A 21,556-nucleotide genomic window follows, 5' to 3' on the forward strand; every position below is an offset into this window, starting at 1 on the left:
TGGCATTTCTACAGTTACTCTTCTAGTACCGCAATGACTACCCGCTTCCAGCAGGGAAGTTATGAATGTGTTAAGTAAATATAAGAGACTTTTAAACACCGTGTCCATCCGATGGTGATTATAGTCTAAGAGGAGACAAAGTATAATCAAGTATGTAATGCCTGTACTCCTCTTGCCATCCCCTTGCTTCTCCCAGTCTGAAAACTTCTGTATTTACTGACTTAGCTGGCTCTTGAACCATCAGCACTACAGCTGTTGAGGCCAACAGCTTGTCACTTCTCTGAAATAAAATACTGGCAAGATGCATTAGAAAAAATAGTTTGATCTATCCCAAATAGGCATCCCGTAACAGCCGGTTCCTCGGTCACCTCTTACAGTTTCAGTCTGTAGCAAAGGCATTAATAACTGCTTATAACATAACTTCATAACACTTTTATAATACAATATCTATAAAATAATAGCTTGTAAGTTGGGGGAGGGGCACTTGACATTTTAGAACGCACTTGACAGAGTTTACATATTAATATTAAATGCTTTGCCACTGTAAGTCGTCACTGATGCTGAAAGAACAAGGTCATTGAAATGAGATCACTGTCCTGTTGGCTAATGATACTAACTCCTCAGTCATGCTTTCCCCAAGGGGGAGCTAGTAGAAGATCCGTATCTTAGGTTGGAGCATTTACTCTGTCTTCTGGTATAATAGTTCCTATGAACTTTAAAAAAACCCCAAACAACACAAACCAAACCTCTAAATCCCTATTAAGTTTTTCTACTGCAAAAGAATTGAGGTATTTGAAGGGGATGTGATCCAACTAACTCACGTTTTCCATTTGAAGTTTTCACACCTACTTTACAATAGCATTGAATAGTATGGTAGCTGAAAGGGATTAGAGGAAAACATGCTGGATTGTATTTTATGTTGTAGATTGTATTTTGCAAGGAAATAAATGACTTGAGAGAAACTGGCTTCTGTGAAAGGTCTCTTACAGCTACAAAGCAAAAGTAAATGTGTAGTGTGCTTTTTTAAAAAAAGAAAAGTAGTCATCATCAAGTTGCATCTTTTAGCAGGAGCACTCAGTACGTATAGGGGCCAGAACAACTTTCTCCTGTTTACTGAATTACAGGCCATCATCCCATGAGCTTTGAGGAGATGCCATTAGGAAAGCGGAAAAGGTAATGTAGTGCTTCAGGCATTTTTTATAGTTCTTGTTTAAAAAAAAAAGGATTTTTAAAAAGTGATTATCTGGATAGATCTAGTATCTTGGGCAAAACAGGAATGTAAAAAATCTGCTAGTTTAATTTTAACCTACTTCTGGATATTGAGGTCAATGGAAGTAGTAGAAACATAACCTAAAATAAGTAGGTTTGGCATTGAATTCTGTCTTAATTTTAATTATTAGAGCAACTGTGTGGGGTACAACCTGCCTTGGCGACAGCCAGTTTTTCATGCAGGATTCTTCCATGCAGTTTGTAAATAACAGGTTGCAGAATAAGGAGATGTGGACCCTACTGAAGTACGTGAGAGCCATCAGACATTTCAACAATAGGATTTCATGTTCCTCCACTTCTTTCACAATCTTTTCCTCCTCCAGAAATGTTCTGCAGCCAAACCATTATCTCCTATATCTTGTAAATGGCTACCTAGAGATGATTTACACCAATGGGTTACCACTTGGATGAATAATATTGTGTGGGGATGTGAGATTTTCTCCTTTCAAATAGTACTTGTTCAATGGAACAACTTGTTTTATGGACCACCAGGCCTAATTTCTTTCATCTTAAGGTGTCAACCTGGTTCAGAGCCTAGGAGAATTAGCTGAAACTTATATTCTTCTATGTCCAAGTGCCTTGACCTTATCATGATAAAATCATGATTGCAAAAGCATAGAAGAAGAATTCCTGATACAAATCGTATGTCAAGTAGTTTAAGGTAACCAGTGCTGTCTTTACCCGAGACACTTGCTGAACTAACCATTCAAAGAACTGAGCTCTTGTTTCGAGCCAGCAAGCTATACCTCTGAATTACCTTTCCTTCTAAAGGATTTACAGAAACTCTGTACTCCATGTTTTATAATCAAATTAAGCCTTTTGAGATATTATTCCCAAATCCTATGTATATATGTAAATCCCACCTTATGTATCTTGCAGGTTTTTCCATGCAGATGATACTGCTTCCTGATGTCTTGTCTCTGTCCTCAGTGTTTGCCCTCTAATTGCCAAGTGGGACTTGGGAATGACCACGGCAGTTTATGATGGTACTGTTTCCAATAGTTGTTACTACTGCTTTGTTGGAAGTTCTGCCTCTCACTGCTCAAGCTATGAGCAGTCAACCAGTTCAGTTTAACAGCAGTTTGACAGTGACTTGAGCTAGCCTGGCTCGGCAAAAGTGAAGAAGCTCTCCCAGGATCTGTACAGATGCATGGTCAGCAAGCCTTGGCAAGCATTTCTTCTGGTGACAGCACTGACTTGAGAATCCCTTGGGGAAGCTAACTACAAAGAAAACCAAAAATTTAATTGCCTCAGTTCCCTGATTCAGCTAAGGCAGTGCTTCATTCCTTCACTTTAAGGTGCCACAGTAGTAGCTCCACTTGTATTAAAACAAAGCCACTCTGTGTCTTTTCACCTCAAGAACTCAGCTTTATGATTTACTTCTCCCCTCTTGTCTAAAGAAGAATGGCTGAATCGTTAGGTACGGTATCTTCAAGAATCCACTTCTGTACCTTGCCTGGATTTTTTATTTGGCTCGTAAATTACCTAACTCCCTGTTTGCCTCGTAAGTGTGCTTTCACATCATGGTGTTGTGAGTATGGCAGAGGAGGAGATGGACACAAAAATCCAAGAAGCAAAGACTAAGCTGACCAAGTAGAGCTGATCATTCTTACATCGACTTACCTATAAGTGTGACAAAATATCAGTATACTCTTGCTTGGTTGGGGTTTTATCCTAGTTTTAACATCATTATGATAAAATCTCAGTTTATTGTTCTATTCCTGTTCTTGCAAAAGGTGTTAAGTATCCAAAAACCAGGCTAATAATAGTCCGTAGGACTGTAAAGCCAGTTACACTGTATGCTGCAGCGACAGCAAAGTAGGCTGTGTTGACAGGAGTTTAGCAGATATTGTCAGAGTGCATTACTGAATTATTCAGTGTCACCATTATTTTTGTTCTGCTGATTTTTATGGATTTACTGATGGAGGAAGTGATAGTATGTATACTGTGAGATCAAGAGATCCATTGGATTCTTGAAAACAACATGTGACTGACATAAACGCAGTGAGCCCTGATTTGCTTGAATAGACTGTGATTTGCTGCAGGTAGTTGACAGCAAGGTGGTTGTGTGAAAATTGGAAGTGTTGCGTCATAAGGAATCAGGTGTTTGTAGACATGCAATTGTTTTAAGAAGCAGGACTGGAGAGAGAAAAAAGCTGACAATTGCAGAAGTAAGCAGGGGAAAAAATAATCAACGTAAGAATAAAACTAAAAGAACAAAGTACTTTGCATAAGAGATGCAACCAACAGGAGAAACTAAACTTCACAGACTTGTTACGTACTTGGAAGAAAGAGTAGGGCTTGGGAGGCCTATGCTGCACCTTTGTATCAGACTCCTATCTATATACTCCAGTTTTTTTCCTCTGTGCAGTTGTCCATGCTTGCCAATTCACCCCCATTAAGAGAGAGTGCGAGTTTGAAGGCTGTTCCGGATCCTTCTGTGTGTGGGCACCCTTCTTCCACCTGGTCTGATTTAACCTAATCCACTCTTGGAAAGGAGTCAGTTTTGACGGAGTGTTCAGATCATCCAGACTAAGGTTTTCTTGTTTCTGAATAAGCCTGGTTTTGCACAGAGTTGTTCAGAAACAGCTATTCTGAAGTAACAGCTCTGCGGTAACTCCACCACGTAGGCGATCCTTCAAGAAAGTGATGTGAGACTGCTGGGTGAGTGGTATTACATAAAACCAAGGACACTCTCAAGCATGAAGGCAGCAGGAAAACTTTTCTACATGAAAATTAATTTCTTAATTTTCTTGTCTCGACACCTCCAGCCATACCAGGTAGCAAACACCGACGTTGAGAACAGCTCCAGCGGTGCGTAACACAACCTGTGGTTTGGCTGTTGACATGCTGCTGCCCGTCCAAGGCTGAAGGAACCGCTGGTGGCAGAACCCTCACCTTCCTGTCGAGCGAGAAAGACTTCCGCTCGCTTCCGTATTTGTACAAAATTGTGCTGCTCCACTTTCCCACCGCACGCAGGCCCACGGTAACGGGGGGTATTTTCCGCAGTCACCGCATCCCTGGCCCCAGTGGGTCTCTCAGGCTCTGCCTGCATCCCCACGCCTCCTCTGCTGTCAGCACAGCCCCGCGTTGCCGGTCTGAGCGCAGCCCCGCATCCCCCGTGCCATCTCCCACCACCTTCTGTCCCCACCACTGCCCCGCAGCCCCTTGGGGAGGGCCTGTGGGTCCCCCGCTGCGCTCACACAGCCGAAGTGCTCAGAAAAGCATGTTCTGGCTGCGCTTTTATCTGCTTGCTGCGCTCCCAGCAGGGACGCCACCCCTACCAAAGAACGTGTGTGCAGCCTCCTTTTTCGTTGTCTTCCCTGGGAGGCGGAGAAGAGTGATTTTTAAATATAATGCTGTGAGTTCAATGCTGCTAAGCAGAGCTTGTCTGATTGCAAATGCAGCTGGAGCTCCCGGCTTAGTCCTGGCACAAATGAGTTAAGGACAAAAGGTCTTCATTGCTCTTACGCAAAGAGACAATTTCTCCGGCAGCTGAGGGCGGCATTAGTATTCATGCCTTGGCTGGTCTGGCAGCAGGGCGGCTAACTTGATATCAACTGTGGCACAATGACTGGTTTTTATGGGCCTTTTCTTAATATATATCACAGGTAGCCAACCAAGTGGCTCTTTATCCTAATTTCCTTGGGGTGCCTGCTCTCCTACCCGCTCCCGCGACGGGGCTTGGTTTTTTCTTGAGTTGGTTGGTGGTGGTTTTATTAAGAGCCGCAGGCAGGTTTCCTGCCTGGCTCATTTGTTGTCATGTTGTAATGCTGTATTGGTTTATTTTTCAGCTGACCAAAGTACCTCTTAAACTCAAGTCATCTGTGTTTACAAATACTTTATTGTGTGATATACTAAAGCTTTTTCCCAGTGTTTGAGCGGGACCATAGATTTGCAGCGGAGACATTTCCACATTATATGCATTAGAAAAGTGTTACCCTAAATGAGTAATGGAAATTATTTCTGCTCCAGGAAGCAAAATGATGCTGAGTGAAAGAGAGAAAGAGAGAAGATGGTTTATATGGAAACAAAAGTATATTCCCCTTTGCCCAGGCCCGCCAAAATGCTCCCTCCCCTTCCCCCTCGTCGTGTGTCTCACCACAGCACAAGGGTGTGCCAGAACATGTTCCCACAACCTTTCAACCCATTCAGCACAGCCTGCAACTTTCCTGGCTATTTTTGTGTATTCCACTCAATGATTAAGTGCTGAGGACTGTGATAATACATCCTTTCACCTACGGGGCCCAGCAGAATGCAGTCTCAGCTGCTCACTGACTGCTTTTCCAGTTATTCTTCCTAAAAACTGGGTTATCAATAGATTATCCTTCTGATCATAAGGGCGTAAACTTGAAGATGTGTTGTTCCTGGCCAGGACTCCAGCTCTCAGTAATCAAGTATTATTCTTGTTGACAACATGATTTCTGCATGTAACTGAAGCACTTGCAGGCTGCCTTTGCCTATTATAAATAAAATGGCTCATCTGCTGCTGAAGATTAACCACCTCTGGGTCGAAACAGGGAACTATTTAATTATATGAAGCTAGAGCACACAGTGGTTTCCTGAACACCTCCGGTTGTATAGCGGTATCTTAGCTTTGCTAAGATTTTACCAAACATGCTATAACACTGCTAATGATTTATCCTTTGTAGAAAAGCCCCTTTCTGCTCTGACATCTTCCAGTTTTTCCATTGCTCAGCAACACTCGGGTTCTGTGAACCCCACTACCATACAAGATTAATTCAATCTCACATTGACCAGGCCTAAAAGTTACCATCAAACCATCAAAAGTTACCACTGTGGCTCGCCAAACTTGTCAACACCAGAACAGTGTCTCGCATTTTGGGTTGAGGCGCTGCAATACAGCACAAATAAACCATCACAATTGCTCCTGCAATATCAACTGACAGCGATCAAGGCACAGCACATCCATTGTGACTGACGGGCAGCCCACTGACAGCTCACAACCCAAATCGCCTCTGTTTCATGTTGTATCCAGGTGAATTTAAAAAAAGACCAAAAAAGCCCCAAATGATAGCGTTCCCATTGAACAGAATAGGGGAGCATCAGCCACAGCAACGTGGGCAGGACATGACGGGATCAGAAACCAGCACTTTTGGTTCCCACCTCCCACTCATCTTCAGGAGTGCCTGAATCCTTGAGAAGCCTTCATCCCCTGAGCTTCCAGGCAGGCTCTGCAGTGACATTTGAAAGCAGGAGTTTGTCTTCCAGGGACCTTTGGCAGCAGCGAACATTTCAACATTAAGGCCTATGTCACTAAATAGAGCAGGGGTAATTGTAGGGAGCCAAAATCGGGATCTGGCCCTGCACAGACCTGCGGAGACAAGTGATTTTTCATGCCGAGGTGACCTGCTAGGAACAGGGTCACGCAGAAGGGGAAAGCACACCCCTGATGGGTTAGCTCTGGGTCTGGGAGACGTATCCGCTGAGTCCCATGGGGCAGCCAGGGGAAAGTCTCTATCCAGGAGCAGAAAATGAGACTTTTTGGGACCTATCAGCCAAGGCTGATGTGAGTTGCACAGACAAAGGGCCAGACTCTCGCAGATATAAATCAGCCAGGCTCCACTGACACCGCAGCTCTGCTTGTTTACACTAACAGGAGGTGTTGCCCACTGTGTTTCAGGTGTTAGATTCTAATTTATATTTACCCTCTATCCCACTACAAGGCAAATCACACTCATTGGCAGGCTCTTGGCTGAAGAGGGCGTTGCATTATGCCTCTGGTTTCATTTTAAAAAGTAAAAGCAAAACTTTAACTTAGTCCTTCCAAATTATGGTATGAAAATGCATGCCAAAACTGTGCTGTAAGAATATTTGGAATGCTAAAAATAGATTGGCATTTGAATAGCTGTTGGAAGGGGAAGCACTCCTAACCAAACCTGGCACAACCAAAGCTGTTTATTTTCCATACACTTATTTCCAAACAGGTTCAGCACACGGAGTGATCATTTCTTCATAGGGTCTTTGTAAGCCCAGGTACCACTGATGGCAGTTCCTAGTGTAACTGTAGCTGGGTTTCCACTGCTGTCACCTGCCTTCCTGGCCAGGCGTCCAGGCTGGTCATTGTCATCGTCAAACCAGAAACTTTTTTTCACCGAAGGAAATTATGAAGATTGAGTTAATGAGAACAAAAGTCTCAACTCAGAATTCTAAGATTAGCATCTTCACATTGAAGCCTCTGATGCTCCTCTGTATCGTTTTAAAGGCAGAGCTTACTGATTTTTCAAATTGTCAGACAGATCAATGCATGAAAACATTTGCTGCTCTCTCGGTGCCTTGTGTTGATGCTCTTGCACATTGCTCATTTTCCACCACTGAAGTCATGCTGTGGTAAATCAAACATTAATATGTAAGTGTCTGCAGCATCCTATCATGGCAAAATAATGATACCTTAGAAGCATTTTTTTTCCAGCTCAACTGTAAGTACCAATGTATTTTTATACCTCTACAATCAATATTCATCTTTAAATATGAGAGACCTACAGCACTTCTTATGAAAACATTTCAAAGGGTCAGAGCAGGGGGGAAGTAGAAGGCCCATGTTATGGAGAGGGAAACTGATGCCAAGAGGAGTGATGACGACAGTGTTGTGTGAACCCAGCAGAAAGGCAGAAAAGCAGTAGATAAATTTTCTTACATTATTATTGTCCGATTTAAGCCTCAAACCATTTGCACCGTATCATTAGCAAGAACGAGATGTGCTGCCAGTAGAGTTTGAACATCTTCTATGGTATTTTACTTGAACGTATTTGTGTGTGTGTTTCTAAATAAAATCTCCTCTGCAGCAGACTGCAACAGTCAGCTTCACACTTTTTCAAGGCAAAAAGCTTCACCTTTGTTCTTGCCAGTATGCCCCTCTTAAATTGAGCCTGGCTTTTTGATGACTGCCCGAGGTGGTTTCTCTGTGTGCTAGGAGAATCATTTCAAAAGCCTTACTTGTTCTAAAGTGCACCAGAGGAATGCGGGGAAATGCATTGGCAAGGGAAAAGATAAACAGTGCAAACAAAAAGAGCAGTTTAATCTTGCTTAGCTGTATCTCAGCTGCAATTCTGCTTTCTCTGAGCAGCTTTGACACAATCACGATGCAAGTGGCCGGCTAGGAAGTGCAGTTTGCAGTAGCACCCAGCCTCACCTTGAAACAGAAAGACTGAAACACCCACAGAAAAAGAAAAGGTTTGCTCACTGGGCCATAGTATACAACAAAATTTTCCTCTACCGTGGTTGCAATTTGTTGGTAGCCTCTTACATTTCTGTATTTATCGCGCATAGCAGGAAGCTATGGTCCGTGTTCAAACTTATCACAGAGAATGATTTTTGCTTATCAAGCCTGCGGATGAGTCATTAGATCCACCAGCTCAAGCACTGCGTACTGCTTCACGCCAGGCACACCCCAGGGAGCCAAGGCAGCAGGGTGGCCATATACCTGCAGACGCCCACAGGACAAGAGGCTTGAGATGAACCCTGTTCTTGCCGGTGCTGCGGACGTAGCATCATTTTCTGCAGGTTATTTGACATTTTTTACCTTCTTTCTCCTCCTTTGTAATGAGGCTATTCCTCTCATTGTCACCTAGTACTGGTGGCAGCTGCCACTTGCAAAACACTTTAAAATCATTGTGTAGATGGCCATCTATAGAGATACACTTTACAGCTCCAGGGTAACTGGTGGAATGAGGAGAAAGTGTATTGCCCCCCAAATCCAAAGAGTTAATGTACCACAGGCTTCCTGTCTTAGCTGGGGATGCAAAAGAAAAAATGCTTCACAGCGAACTCTCCTTCTTTCTGGTATCTCACTGTGGGTGAAGAAGGGGAAACCCAGGGAAATATCACTCTAGTAGGGCCTTTAAATAATATTTCACCCAATCACCATCTTAAGGTAATAAAAAGGAGTTTGCTTCACAATATGATTTCTTTATGGTGGACATTTTATTATACTGGTTCAGGTTTGCTGAAGCTCCCCAGACAAAGTCATACGGTTCAAATGAACAAGTGCTTAATCACTAAAAAAACCCTCTTGCTCTTCGCACGTTCTTGCGGTGCTGCCACAAACCACCTGAAAAAGCAGGCTTGGGCCAGGGAATCCCTCCCCGCAGCCCTTGTCCACGGCAAATCCTGTCCCGGTGTTCCCGGGGGGCTGCCTGGCTCTGGCAGGGTCCCTGCGGGTTGCCAAGCAGCGGTGTGAGCACTGCTGTGCCTGTGTGTTGTGCTTTGCTTTTATTCTCACTGCTATTACCAGAATCTACACTTTGACCAAAATAGGAGGTTTCCTTCCTCCAGCACGGCAGCTTGGAAAAACATGGACTTATTTCAGATAAAGCCCAGAGAGGTGAATGATTTGAGGTGCGTCACAGCTGATTAACAAAAATCCTGAAGTAAGAATAAGCCTCTCCTTTGAGCTACTTTGAAATAACCTTTAGCACAAATTACTCTCTAGGCTCGGGATATCCGAATGCAAAGCAGACGGGTCCCAAGGGCTCTTTCCCCTGCTCTCTTATACCTCCTCTGTATCTTTTTGTCATGATATATTTGCATTTAAAAGTAACAAAGGGAGAAAAATTACACCTTGTGGGGAGTTTAGCTCTGTTCACACGATCTGCTTTCTTTTTTTAGCGTCATGCTTCCTGTATGCTCGGGGAGGTCAGTCGCTGTTTCTGGCAAAGTACATTCCCAGCAGAGAGGGGCACGCAGGAGAGAAGGGAGCACAGAAATGGGCAGTTTCTGTACAAGTAGCTAAGTAGCCCTTGCCAGCACAAGAGGAGATACGGATTCGAAGGGAAGAATTTTTCATGCAGAAATCCCCCTTCCTTCTGGCCCCCTGAGAAGCTGGCAGAGCAAGCACAGCATCTCTCACTGCAAACCCGTGCCTCAGAGATGCAGCTGTTGATTTCAAGCGTGAGGGTGAACGGAAGGTTGCAGCCTCCTTGGCCTGCGACCTTCAGCTGCAATGGCACCGCTGGAGAGAGCAGCGCTTTGGGCCAGCTCTCCTCACCCCTTTCTGGAGGTGAAGCTCTGGGTAGTGCCCTGCTGCACCCAGAGGCACCCAGGGGACAGGGGAAGAGAAACACTGGGGAGCAGCAGAGCCCGGTGTCCTGCACAGCTCCGCACCCCGTGTGCCGTTCGGGTTCAGCAGCCTTTTGCGACATGCCCGTTTTCAGGTGGGAGAGCAGAGGGCATCCCTCTTTCCTCCTTCCTCCTGCACCACCGGGTGCGTTTCGGCTCCTTGGTGTGCGGACCAGGCTGGGAACCGTTCCTGCTGAGGAGGCCTCCTGCCCGTGCTGCCAGCAGTGGCCGCAGTCATTCTTTCCGTGTGATAAATATGGTAACAGAGTTTGCACAAGGTCAGAGCTGGAAATAAATTCCATTGCTCAAATAGGAGAGAGCTAAGTTTCATTCACTCGCCGACGTTCCAGATCCATGTCAATGCTGTTTGTTAAGAGTGACCTATTATGGGTGACCTAGAGGCTGTCCTGGAAACTAAATTCACTTACTATCTCTCCTGCAAGCTTGCTAAAGCACCTCGGGTACAGCCAGTGCCCGAGCATGCCGGCCGTGTTTGCTCCTGGACGGGCTGGTGGTGCTTGCACAGGCTACGCAAGTTCAGGCAGCAATGAGGACAGAAAGCAGAAGGCCGGGCACAGCACACTTAGGAGCTATAGGAGGGCTGCCTGTGCACGGTGGTACGGACACAACCAAGGTGGCACGGCGCTGACTCGGCTGCCTTTTCTGCATCCAGAGGTCTACCGCTTGCCACCAGTACTGCTCTCCCAGGCGAAGCGAAGCCAGGAGCCTAGCACCACTACATGGTGGTTGTGCAGCCCCGTCAGCATGTGCTCTGTTCCCGCAAGGCTCGTCTTGGCTTGAGTGGGAAAATCCCTTTCCATGCATCTGGAAGTTGCAAATAGGTCCAATCGCTTGCCAAAAACTAGCAGTCGGAGACTGTCCTAATAGGTGTGCAAAGAGACAAAATTATGCATTACAGGCAGGTTTTTTAAAATCTGGCATTTCAACAGCCCTGAGCACTTGCCTTTGCGACTTAAAAACAGGAGTAAAAGGACATTAAGTTTTCTATGTGTGGCGTATGTTAATTATGGCAATCACATATTGAAGACCATTAATCTCTCTCTGCTACACATTTTTCCCAGATCACATAGAAAAGACCTATTTCGGAATGCCTGAAATATGCAAGTGTTGTCCAGGTTAATAAATTATGCGCAAATCAACAGTCCATATGCATAACAACTGTTTGGTGAACACGGGAGAGGAAAAAATCTCATCTGACCATAGCTGATGGCCTTTACACAGTTCTGAGTAGGAGGTTACCTAACAAATGCACTCTTTATTTGAATGATGAATCTGCCTCACATCTGTGCACCAGTGTTTGACATCTGCTCAGATTTGCCCCGCGGTTAAAGTTAAATTAGTATTTATACACATTTATCTCTGGTTGAACAGCCAAGAGTGTCATTTCAGGTAACGATGTTTTGACTAAGGGGAATACACCTTGGAATAATAAAACAGCTTTCTGTGCTAGTGGGCAATAGATTATACCGGACGATGTGAATTCAAAATCTTAAAGCTGTATTGCGTGGAGGTGAATTAGGCCGCTTCATCCTCATGCTGGTTTGAATACTCAAGAAAACCATTCTCTGTCTTTGCTATCAAGAAGCTGGACTAAGTGAAACTCAGGTAGCTCCTTCCTAAACCGTTCCTGTCCATCAGTTTAATTTTGAGAATTCAGAGAATAATGTCATTCTTACGCTTTTCATAGAATCATAGAATCATTAAGGTTGGAAAAGACCTCTAAGATCATCGAGTCCAACCGTCAACCCAACACCACCATGTCCACTGAACCATGTCCCGCATCTACTTGTCTTTTAAATACTTCCAGGGATGGTGACTCAGCTTTTATTTATGGATGAAGAGGGAAAATGTGTTTTCAGGATGGAAGGTGGTATAATTTAGACGAGGAAACTCTAACACTGAAAACTGACCTCTGAAATCTGATAGCTTGCCACTGTACCAACGTATAGCTACCATAGTCTCAGTGTGCAGAAGCAAATTTTAAGACTCCAGAAAAACAAAGCGAATTACAGTAATTTCCAGTTCTCCTCACATAGGTTACTAAATTTTTAATTGTCATCCATATGTGCACCACAACCAAAGATAATTCCTGCCCTAAGGAATTGTCAAATCTAGTTAAAAACTGATGAAAGTATAACATGTTACAGGTAGGGAACTTCCATATTTTAAAAGTATCCAATTAAACTTGAAAACATACTTTCAGAATCATCTGGTACTTTGTATTTATACAGATATGACTTCTCTAATTGAGTTAGGCGAGAATATGTATGCCCAGTGCACATCAGCGATACTTGCTGATAGGTTTGCACTATATTCCTTCAATATCTCTCTGGGGGCCCTCAGGCCAATTTGAAATCTGTACGCTGTTTATTTTCATTTTAGGCTCCCTCAGTGGCCACATCATTTGTTCACTGACAGCACACTTGAAAGGCTCTATCGCTCTAGTTTGTTTGTACTTATAGGCTATCCAAGATCTTTTTGGATGCTGAGGTGATAAGCATCACAGCAGGCTTGTAAAGCAGGCTGGCAGGGCTCACCTCTGATGAAGGTGGTAAGAGGGGAGGTGCTAAGGCTAGCTTGGGAGAGCGTAAACAAAGTTATCTTCACGAAGAGTAAACAGATCCATCTCTTGGCACGGAAGAAGGGTGGGAATTATGGCTGAATTAACTTTCTCTGTTTGCATCGCTATGGACTTAATGTGGTTGTAGAATGAGTTTAAAGAGATGTTCGGATGTTTACAAAGATCTTTCTGCTGTTTTCTGTTCTAAATACATTCTCCTTTGAAATATTAAGCCTTGAGCCAAATGCTTAAGTCTTTAACGAGAATTTTGCCTAAGTAATAAAATGAATAATGACTTCAGGTTTTGGCCCTGGATAAAAACAAATGTTCTTCCTGTGACAGAGAAAAATAATCCATTGATATGAAGTATCTAAGTGGTCACTGACACAGTAAATCATTTCATAAATCCCTGACCACTGATCTTTCAAATGCTCTGTAGTTTGAAACGGATATACTGCATGCTTTAGAAAGTCCTTAATTATGCACTTTTTCCAGTACAAGTATTCAAACCTCTCACGTGACTAATACTCGTTTTAAAGCCTTGAGAGGGGGTGAGGTTAGCTGGCCTACAGCGTGATGGCTGTCTCCTGGGCAGATGTGCTGGAAAAGCAAAGGGCACTGCTGACACACCTGTCCACGGGCCGCAGCAGCTTGGCGCTCCTCTTCGGGTAATAGCACAAAAATATTCCTGTTGCATCATTTACTTCAATAAATCATCCTCTCCCTCATGACATACTGGGTGATATTACTGTGTTTATATAAAGCCTAATCAATGCTGATGACTCAAACAGTTCCCAGTTTGGTGTAGCAGCAAGATCTCCTCACGGTTATCAGGACTTGGCCCACGCACGTTATTGAAAGTTAAATATCAGTAAGCTAGAGTACTACATTGCAACTTCTGTCAGTGGCTGCTCCTAGTGAATTACCTTGCCTACTGTTCTCTTTCAGAAACCTCTTCAGCGGAGAGTTTTTTTCCTCCTGGATGCTGTATACCTGCACAAATACAAGTGACCAGCAGAGGAGATCCCAGAGGAAAAAAAATTCCAGAATAATCTGCTGACTTTGATTGCTTTGAGTTTGATATTCCATTCCCAACTTGCTTTAGCGTCTCAGTACTATGCCAGAATTGCTTCCTCTGGGTGGGTAAAGTAGAAAAAGTGCCTAAAGATTTCCTAAAGGATATGGAGCGAGATGCATCCTCAAGATGCGCAGTAAGAGGTGGGTCCATGAATAACCTGGATAGCTTTGTGTTTGTCAGCTCAGTGGTGCATCGTCTGGCCAGGAGCATATGCGTTCTTTCAGGAACACGTATGAACCCATGGGAGATACAAATAGGACAACAGATTGGGAGTGGCCAAGTTATGCAATACACTACCCTTACTCAGCTATTCAGACAGGGTCCACTGGGTGTTATCAAGGAAGATAATCAAACATTTCAAAAGTCTAAAATCTACTCTTTTTTCCCACATTATTGAAGGAAAAGACAGATTAGAGCATATTTCCCTAAGCTAGGCTTGGGTCAGTAAACTTGATATATTCTTAAGGATGAGTTTTTAAAGATCAGTACCTCCTGTCTGTAAATTAGCCCATTATCTCTGTGCAAGGTCTAGAATTTTAGTAACAAGGCATTTTTCTGACCAGGAGAACCAAGCTGATTTTTAAACAAAACTGAAAGAATTTATTTCTCAAATACACTGGAGGAAAAAACAGGTGGGTAGCTATATTTGTGTAAAATATGGCAAAATTCTTAAATTGCCCCATTTGTTCACTCAGATGTTTCCCTCTCCCCCACATATTCTGTAGAGGAACAAAGCTCTTACCTTGGATGTTTCAAATCCCACAAACCCACCAACAATGCAGTCCTCAGCCCTGTGACGTCTAAATTTCCTGCGTGGCTCAAACCCCTCATTAGTGAGATACCCTTTGTTACAGAGCAGCCACTTTTGAAGTTGCAAGAAATCCCCGTAAGTTGATGGGATACTTTTTTACATCACTACTGAAATCTGCTGTTCTAACCTCCATCCCCAGGCTGCATGCAGCTCTGTGGTGTCCATGCAGCCGTGAGGGTCTCTCCAGCAGACTGAAACCTAATTCTGTTGCGTCAAGGAAGAAGCCTGATAAAGCCTTTAAAACAAAGGACAAAAAAAGTATGCATTATTTTTTCTCCTATGCTGGTGACCACAGCTTTACTCAAGAGTGTAAGGAAGGAAGTGAAGAAAGTGGGTCGTCGTGCTCTCTCACACTAACAACTTTCTGCAGCTCCTTGGGCTAGTGAGAAGGGGATCTTCTGAAATGTGCTATGATAGGTGAACACAGCACTGGGTGTATCAAGGATGTCAAGGGCAATATTAACCGTATCCCAGGGTATCTCTTTGTCTTTCTAGTTCAGACCCTATATGCGAACATCAGACATATCGACAAATAGATACGTTACATATCAGTGCCATGACTATGCTTCCAAATGGGTTGAAGCAGGATAGGACTTTGCCGAGCAGCTGCCCAAAGTTATGTTTGTTTTATGAGCAAGATTTAGCGCACACAACACACTGATATAAGACTTACCTGCTGTATGCCACAGCTAAATTAACTGCTCATGCCTATCAGCTAAGTAGTCTGCAGTTCTTTTTCTCCTGACTTAAGACACACTTATAGTCAGAGGGGAGCTGATGCACAGATGGCATTTTCTTCATCAGTGTTTCTGTTCCTTGAAGGGAAATCAGTTTGTTGATCTTTTTATACAGAAATCCTAATGTTACCTGTTTTTCCACAGTAGTGGAGTATGTCTCTCTGCAGCCTTTCCACACACTTTTATGGCTGTGGGACAGGTGTCTCTTCATCAGACTCTGCACAGCTAAACCCTTCCTGCGGGCAAGTGCCTCCCTTTCCACAAAGAGATTCAATTCCATCCTAAAAACTAATCAGGCACTGGCTTCCAATTAAATATCCACACCTCCATCTTCAAAAGTTTTCACCTCGCGCTGTAAACCCCACTTTTCCTCGCTGCCAGCGCTGCTAGTCCCAGGATGGCGCCTGCCAGCTTCCTGGTGGTCCTGATGGGGAAGAAAGAAAAGGGGAGGGGGTTGTGAGGGTCCCCCCAGCGCTGGGTGCATTTCAGCTGTTCCCATTTTAAGTTCAAAGCCTTCTACATGGCAGCTGAATGGGAGGCTTTCCAAAATCTACAGGAGGCTGGGAAGGAATCCAGCATCACAAGGAGTATCCTGACGGAAACAGAAGAACTGGCAAATAAGCATATGTGAAACGTACCCCTTTTTGTCACGACCGGAGGCACTGTTTTCCCAACAAACACCCTATCAATTTGGAAAAGAACAGTCACTACCTGTTTCTGTGGATATGAGCCTTGCTGCCCAGGCAAAGAGAGCTTAAAGCAAGCAATCCCTCCTCCCTATACATTACGCTGCTCCTACCTTTTGTTCCCTTTCAGTGCTGCTACCCTTTTTTTAACAGATGGTATTTTTCTAACTCTTAGACCTACAAACTATAGTAGCGTCATGCAAATGGGTTCATTTGCAGGCATAAAGACTTATCACGAGCACGAGTTTTATAGGACTGGGCCTTATATTTCTCCTTTAAGTCCTTGCAACGATTTCTCTCCTGCCAAATCACTTTCTGTCTAGATCCTGCTCTTACATTCAGACTCCATTTCCTGTGGCTTTGGTTTGGCTGGGGTTTGCGCTCTTTTTTCCATCTTAATCCCTCAACTTTCTTTTGCTGTATTTTTTTTGCCTCTTAAGCTCGTGATAATGTTTCTGTAATCAGACTTCTTCTGCACAGCACTGAAATGGCAACACTGCGGGTCTGTCTGAGAGCACTAGTTTGCAAGCATGGGAAGAGGCAGAGAAAAACACTCCATGTCTAAATCCTACCATTTAAACTATTATAATGGATGGTGTTTGCAGAAAATCCTTTAAATTTTTTTTTTCAGAATTATGATATCTCAAATGTCATACACGTTGCAGGCACAGACTTTGTAAGTCACAGATTTGCACTAAAACCAGCGCCTCCTCAACTTTCTTCATAAGCAGAGAGCCTAACTCTTTCCTGGTCTGCCCTTCTCTTTCTCCGGTGGCTGCAATAATACCAGTAGTAATTCAGAGGAGCAAGAGGCTCCTGTTTTGTGTATATCAGTGAAAAGCCCAAGAACAGAGTGAGCCAGTGTTTCTGGCAGCACAGCCGCATGATAATTAAACAGCCCTGGTTACATATCCGTCGGTGCAGGAATGGCATACTTTCCTGGTGAGTTGGCAGAGGCAGGTAATAAAGCTTGAATGCTTACACGTCCATTATGAACAGACCTATTAAGAGCCTCTCCTCCCAAAGGAATGCTGTATACATGGAAATGAGTCTGTGGTCACCCAGCATTTCACAGGTATCCAGCTGCGCACTCAGCAGACACCAAGCATGCAAAGCCGTACCGCACCTCCCAGGCAGAATCCAAATATTCTTGCTTAGAGAAGCAGGATCCTTCTCGGCTGAGCAAAGAGAAGGTCCATTTGCTTTTAGCAATATTTGGACCACAGAACAAAGACATTTCTCACTCCCTTCAAAGAAAGATGGTTGTACACATATGTACAACCCCCAAGGTTTTTTTGCTCCATCTAAAATCCTCCCGATTACTTCACAAGTTTCTTAGCCAATATGTCATTGATTACTGTTGCTGTAACTCCTCCTAAACAGATAAAGTATTTCAAGTGCTTCAGAGAAAAGTATGTCCCCTCTCTGCACTGACGTGTGTAGAAATGCCTCTCATACTTTCTGGATCTAGCTTATCTTTCCCAAGGGCTGAGGCATGACGATCCTTTGCCATTCTTTTCCCTAGTATTTAGGACAGTGCTTCTGCCTTTCTCAAAGGATGAGGGAGGTCAGAATCTTCCCCCATACATTTTGCTGAAGTTACAGTATTTCAGACAGGTTATTAATGTTAATGTTATTAATTGTTTTGGAACATATTTTTACTACCTTATAATATTTATGGACTTTATTGTGAATCATCTAACTACTCCCTTCAGGCATATTTCCTTTGAAGTAAGGGGTACAGTGTAAATGCTTGAAATCTCAGGAGCTGCTAGGGTTTAGGATGCATGTGACGATGATTAGTATTTCCTTCAGGAACTTAATGTTTCTGGGATATTCTTAACGTCGAACTCTCGCATCCCTTGGACAATCAAAGCTCCCAGAGGATCTAGGGAAGTTGCAGTCCAGCCAAGTCCACTTATTCCCACAGTTCGCTTTCCACACTTCATTAAAAAAGTGATCCAGGATTTCTCTTCAAAGCTTCAGCAGCCCCGCACATTAAGAAGAAACCTTTCAGAAACAGTCCAGCATACGCTGTTAAGTGCATACAGTACTCTGGGAGGGATTATATGGCAATAAGGAAATACTTCTGTGCAAAAACCAAAACAGAAAAATATTTTTAAAAAGCAATGCAATACCAATGAGACCAGCAGCACCGCCTGACTCCAAACAAGATTCCAAGGTCTTCAAGGACTCGTCTATGCTTACAAGTTCTGCTACTTTAATTATGCTAACACAGAGCAGCATAATGCCTTTCTGGCGTAGTAGCAATTATATTGGCGTGGTTTAGTGCAGTTACACACAGCAAAACAGTATGCTGGCATAGCTCTGTATGCAGAGTGCAGTTTTTACTGGCAATATATATATCAAGAGAAAAATCATATTCTTGTTAATAAAACCTCAGTGTCAACTAGGTATAAGTCCCAAGTAAAGTCACCTTTACTTGAACTTGCTTATTTCACTATCACTTTTCCCAAGGTTTTTCTCTGGGAGTCTTTTTATCACGACCCCCCTTTGCCTTCCCTGCTGTGCTTCTGTGTGTGCTTCCACAGCTTCCAAACCTCTTCCCAAGTTTGGTTCCGGGCTGGACTCCTCCCAATCCTCTTGCAACACTTTCAGATCAAACCTACGGGTACGATAATCTAAACTCCAGTTTTCCTTCTAACAGTCACTTCCTTTTCTTTCCTATCAGATGGGTTAACAAACCAGCTGCAGCAGAAGGCCAACATGAGGCCAGTTATTCCAGCAGGACAGGTGGGTGTTAGGCAATACTGTTACCTGCTTATTCCTGCATTTTCATATAGGAAGGCAGGGAATGAATACAATTTGAGAGAGGTGTAGTTTTTCTTCTTACCATCAGACTGCCTCACCAGCCTATTTTCCATTGCAAAAAAGTTTCTCTAAGTACAGACCTTATTTTTCCCCACGCAAGTTCTCTCCGAGGCTCTTGCACATTTAAATTTATCAGATATTTGAATTAGAAATTAACAGCCACCCCACAAAACTGGATAAGGTACCTACCTGTGTACATCTATCTTCCTTACTGCTTCTCTAGTAGCAGCAACATAATTACTCCCAACCACAGGAGATCACTACTGGAATAACTCCTCCACGCTTCCTGAAGGAAGTCAGCATCCCCTCAGCCCCTGTACACAAATTAACACATCCTTCTCTGAGGCAATCACAAGCTGGAGGCAAAAAGGGAGGGAATTTTCCATCCGAAGTGAAGACTGCCACCACCTCTGAGTATACGTCTTCATGCCACAGTTGGCACCGGTAGTTTGAAGAGGGGTCTGAAAGCCCAGGCTCGCCTATTAAAAATGAGTATGAAGAACTGTCTATTTATGTTACTACCAGTCTGACTGACCAGGGAGATCCCCTGCAACTCTTTGGACTGGTACACTTGAGGATTATTTCTGTGCTGGTTGTGTCAGCTGCAGAAGCAGTTGGTTTTTGAGAGGGGAAGCGTGAGAAGGGCATTGGAACTGCCTGCACTTCACTAATGTCCTCCTTGCAGATGGGGTAGGTACCAGGCTGTTGTAAAACATCGCTCAGAGAACTAATCCACAACCCCAGCCAAGAAAACTCACTTTCGCCTGAAACACTTTCAAGCTTGTATCTCTGGGAGCTGGGGAAGCAAAGGGCTGCACAGTGCTGAGTACGGTGGGGTTTTGATCCCTGATTACTTCGTGTCAGTCATTTAAACAACCTAGTGACAAACCAAGGAAAGAACCTAACTGACATGACTATTAAAGAAAAAAAAGCCAAGCTTCAAAATCTGACTTCCTTCTTATCTGCAGGGGGGTTGGACTAGATGGCCTTTAAAGGTCCCTTCCAACCTAAACTATTCTATGATTCTATGATTTACTCGACTCGAGTGAGAACAGACAGACTGCAAAACACACAGTGGCAGGAGTAGGAAACCGAAGCCCTGTATTGACTCAAACATTAGCCTGAATCCTGTGATGACCCAGATCACAAAGATTAAAAGCACCACAATCCTTGAACTAATGAAGTAGGTAAGTGGCTAGGACTTAATGATGGTGTGACACTTGGGTTGCAGTTTGTGTACATATTGCAATAAAGAGAAACTCTTTGGCTAACTGATGAATTTATTTTTCCCCCTTTTTCTCAGCCTGTCTGGAACCAGCGCTTACACTCTCATAGCGTCTTGATCCTGCCAACAATTCAGAGAGGGACGCTAAATGCTAGTAGCGTCAGAAATGTAGTAGTACAGAAATGGCTTAACTTTCTCCCATCAGCTGCTCTTTTTTATTATTTACACTGTAAGCTGTTTAACTAGGGCAGGGACAACTTATTTTTATGGATTTGCATGCTGGATTCAAACCATAGCTCCTGTATTTCACTGGGACCATTAGCTGCTGCTATAAAAAAAAGTGAAATAAAAAATCGTACAGGGATGTGCAGTGAAAAAATCTAATGGTTACCGAAAAAAACCACATATAGAAAGGGCAGTAGTCCAATGATAAGTGACATCTAGTACAGTTATGTGACAGTGATAGAGATAGGAAACAAGGCACTAACAGCACTTGTTATCAAAGGAACAATTACAGCACTAGCAGTTGTGGGTGAATGTGAAATCTCTGCAGAAAAGCCTGTACCTCTACCACACTGCTTTGATAACAAAAGCAAACAAGACACCAAACGAACTACTTTTGTTTAGGAAGAGACAAATCATGGAATATGATGTATTACAGCAGGGCTGTCTAAGCCTTGGGAGACAGGATAGCAGTTTTGGAGCACTTCTGTGGACCAGCTCTGACTCCTCCTGAGTCCCGTGAGCACAGGAGCCGGCAGGGCTCAGGGTCCATCCATGCACAAGGGTTCTAAGAGGCCTTGGGCTATGGCCTCGCCGTTGGATATCCCTGTATTACTAACTGCTTCTCTTCTAACTCTCCTTATAGACTAAACACTTGGGGGATCCCTCTAAACACTGCAGGAAAGTACATCATCCCAGGCATTAATATGGCTGCCAGCCTTGTACCTACTGGTGTTTTTGTAATCAAAGGAGTGAAGACTGCAATTAGTTGCTCATCTTTCAAGCCTTTATTTTGAAGAAGGTAACACTCCCAGCTACAACCGAAATGATTAAGACAGCAGAAACTGCAGAGCACATGAGTAAATAATAACCATCTGACTCATTTCCTAACTCAGAGGTGTCTGGAAACTGAAATTAGTAAGTCACAGAGCAAAAGGCTTCATCTTCAGCAATTTCACCTTTTCTTTTTATTGTACACGAAGAGAGAAAATTCTGCAGTGCATGGGCCTTACGACAATGTCTTGCTAAGGCCATTT

This window comes from Aptenodytes patagonicus, chromosome 3, assembly GCF_965638725.1.
Source record: "Aptenodytes patagonicus chromosome 3, bAptPat1.pri.cur, whole genome shotgun sequence".
Classification (NCBI taxonomy): domain Eukaryota; kingdom Metazoa; phylum Chordata; class Aves; order Sphenisciformes; family Spheniscidae; genus Aptenodytes; species Aptenodytes patagonicus.